Genomic DNA, 3,878 nt, shown 5'->3' on the forward strand with positions numbered 1-3,878 from the left:
CAATTTAAATCTTGAAAAAGACCCAAAGGTTTGTAATGTTTTCAATAGCTCAACCAACGACTCGGTTGGATCCTTTAGATAAACTAATATGTCGTCAACAAATAGAGCCATTTTATGTTCATCGTCTTTGATGTTAATACCTTTTATTTTGGAGTTTTGCCTGATCCACTGCCCCAGGGGTTCGATAAACAAATTTTAGCTAGGATTGAGACAAACAACTTGTAATCCATATTCAAGACAGAGATTGGTCTATAAGCTGTACAGTCTTGTTTGTTTTTCCCCTCTTTTGGAATAACAGAAATAATGGCTTCTCGCCACGAGGGCGGCAACTCTCCTCCATGTAAAACATATTAAAAGCTGATAATAAAATAGGGATAAGTTGTTGTCTAAATACCTTATACTATTCGGATGAAAAACCGTCTGGACCCGGTGACTTATTTGTTTTAAATCTGGAGATTGCTTTATTTAATTCCTCCTCAGTTATATCTGCAGAAAATTTAGCATTCCAGGTATCACTAACCGAAGGGAGTTTTAAAGGAAGGAGAAAAGAGTCAATTTTAACTGTGCTTGATTATAGAGATTTTTATAGTAATTTTCGAACACTCTCTGAATATCTTCTGACTTATGAAATAGCTGTTTTGATATTGGGTCTTGTATCTTCTGTATTGTCGCGTTGGCCTGTTGCTTACATAACTTTCTGACCGATAATTTAATTGCTTTTTCTCCAGACTCGTAATGATTTTGTTTTAAAAACATTAGTTTTTTTCTCTATTTCCTGTGTATATAGGTTGTCCAACTCTGTTTTCATTTTTTTTATTAGGATCTTTCTTGTTTTCCAATTCTAATTTATTTAAGCTATTTGTAAGTGTGTTAAGTTTTCAAGCCTACATTACTTTAATTTAGACATAATAGCTATAATTTTACCCCTAAGAACCACTTTACATGCATCCCATAATATAGTAGGGGGGACTAATCCATTATCATTCTGCTCCACATATTGTTCTATTTCTACTACAAGTTGTTCCCTAATCGCTCTATTATTTAGGATGCCAGAATTTAGTCTCCAAAGAGTGTTTTTTGGTTTATTCTCTAAATTTAAATAAAGTAATATTAATGCGTGATCAGATATATTAATTAATCCTATATGTTGCAATTTTTAATTCTGAATTTGTCTTTTCCAAATGCAAGTAATCAATTCTTGAATAGGATGTATGCGGGTGTGAATAATACAGTATGTATAGTCTCTTTGTCCTGGATGAAAGTCTCTCCATACATCAAACAGACCTATTTCTTTTATCATTGTATCTATTTGTTTTCTTAATGGACTCGCTAGTTGAGTGGAAATGTTTGAAGAATCTAATTTAGAGTCTAATAGAACATTAAAATCCCCCATAAATGAAGATGCCTTGCAATTCAGATGCTATTAGATCTATCAACGTCTTAAAAAAGGAACATTCACTGCCTGGAGGGGCATAGACGTTAAGAACTGGTTGTGCAGCGCAAGAGGAGCGATGGTCCATTGAGGGTTGGTTCCCTGGAGGGTTTGCCACCACTGTAACCCTCAGACCACCCGTGCCACTGCCTTAAGTAGTCTTCGCCTGGCTGCAGCCAGGACGAGAACCAGATCGAGGCAGAGGCAACAGAGCTCTGCTCCTTTGTCGAGGTAATGGAGCCTGGCCCGCAACTCCGAAATGATCATCTTCCCACAATGAGAACATGACTCATCCACGAATGCCACCTCAGCGTGCTTACTGCCCAGGCACGTGAGGCAGCGATCATGACCATCACCCGGTGCCAGGTAACGACCGCATCCAAAAACGCTCGGGTAACACGTTGTCTGTAGCAAGACCCACATCGTCTTTACAAAGGTGTTACATCGAGTTTGCCAGATGCAACATCGTCTTTAAAAAGACGCACCCCTGAATGCTCTTTTAGGGAAAAAGCTATTTTAGCATGCAGAAGTGCACATGGGAGATGATCGCCTGCAACACAAACAGGGGGTAGTGCAGCCTGATGTCTGCAACCCACTCGACACGCCAAGAGCTCCAAAGAGCGCACTGAACTCATCCAGTCTTCTCTCAGTAGAGTAGTCAAGAACAAAACGATGTGATCGCTCGGCTCCGAAGTGAAAAGCTGAATATGCGCTGCACCTGCTGCCTACTTTTACTCACGCTGTGATAAATGCCTGCTGGATGCAATCATCGCACGCCAATGTGCATTGGCTCGTTTAGTTACACTCGAAGTGGATTGGTCTCTCTAAGCGAGATCCCAATTCGTCCGTCATCATCCGACGTGACGTCGAGAGTGAATGACTGAAAGGGAACCGACTCCACTTGAGTTTGGTTCAGCACAGCTCAACTTCACCCAGACTTCTCAAGAGCGGTGGGCTAACCATGCTGAACTGTACCAGTAACACCCTTTGGGATTTTTACTGTGCCTCTCTGGCCACCCCATTAAAAAAAACAACAAATCATTCCTTTATATAATCGAGTATGTTAAAGAAAAAACCCTGCCAAGCATCAATAGTAGAAGGCTTGGCCCCATTAATTTGTGCTGTTGTACATTCACAAGTCACTATTTTCAGGAGGCTATGGATCTAATATGTTTATCCACACATGTGCGGTGTAAGCCAGTTCTGTATTATTGTCTTCTTCGCAGCCGTAAAACCAGCAAACAACATTCTCTTTTGTATTAAGCTTATACAGAGACCAGAATCATCATTAAGAAGACACAAACTTGGGTTAGCAAAGCAATCAATTTGTAGTAAGGAGGATAAAACCAGGTTTACATGTGTCCATAGATTAATGACGATAGGACACTCCCAGAACATATGAAGAAAAGTACCTGATGATGCAGTATTACATATATGGCAGTTAAAATTTGGTTGTAGTTTCATTTTGAATCTTTTGTAAGGAGTTATGAATGCTCTATAAATGACTTTGAAGTGAATAAGACGATGAGCCAAGTTTTTAGATGTTAAGCTGAGGTTAGACCACATTCTCTCCCAATCGACAGATAAATTAAGGTCAGATAATTCCCTATTCCAAATAGATTTAATAGAGAGGTTTTGTAATGCAATCAATAATTTTATTATATATTATGGAAACAGATGGCCGACCAGAAGATGCCGCAATTGCAATCCAATCCCGCATCGGATGAGAGGAAATGGGAGATGCCCAAGGAACTCCATATGCTTTGAGAGACTGATGTTTTTGAAGAATAATGGGGCGTTTGTGTCACACCTCATCTTATTTTCTACATTATAGAGTTGTGTGTGGCATAAACCTGAGATGTATAATTACAACAGCAGTTATAATACAACAATAGTACAATTTATAATTACATCAGTATTTTACAAAGGGTAAGTAAGAAAACTAAAATATCATATTTTACTGTTATTTAACAATTTGCAGAACCTTACAGACTTCACGGGTAATAAGATAAGGGATCAGGCAGCTCTTGAGCAATATAATAGCTTAAGTAGCCAAATCAACAGAATAAGAATGAAGAAAAACAGACATGTCATTGTTTTTATCATCACAAGCAAACACATGCATTCAAGTGTGCATTGTGTTCTTTATGGTGGAAGTCAACCAGCAATGCCAAGAAAGGTACTTGGAAGTCTAGAAATACCAGTCAAGAACTGTGGAGAAGTGAAAGATTTCCTCATAACTGAGGAAATCTTTGTTCCTCATACCTAATAATATATTTACCTTAACACATTACAATTTTTAATGGTTTTAAGAGCTCAACTAGGCAAGATAGTAGCCCTCCAGCAGCAGGGTTGTCCACCGCTGATCTATGTTATGCAGTGTTATACCCCTTTTCCAGCCTATCTTCTGGTAATCTATCGAATGTGTGTCTGTATACTCTTTTTA

The sequence above is a fragment of the Onychostoma macrolepis genome, chromosome 16, assembly GCF_012432095.1.
Source record: "Onychostoma macrolepis isolate SWU-2019 chromosome 16, ASM1243209v1, whole genome shotgun sequence".
Classification (NCBI taxonomy): domain Eukaryota; kingdom Metazoa; phylum Chordata; class Actinopteri; order Cypriniformes; family Cyprinidae; genus Onychostoma; species Onychostoma macrolepis.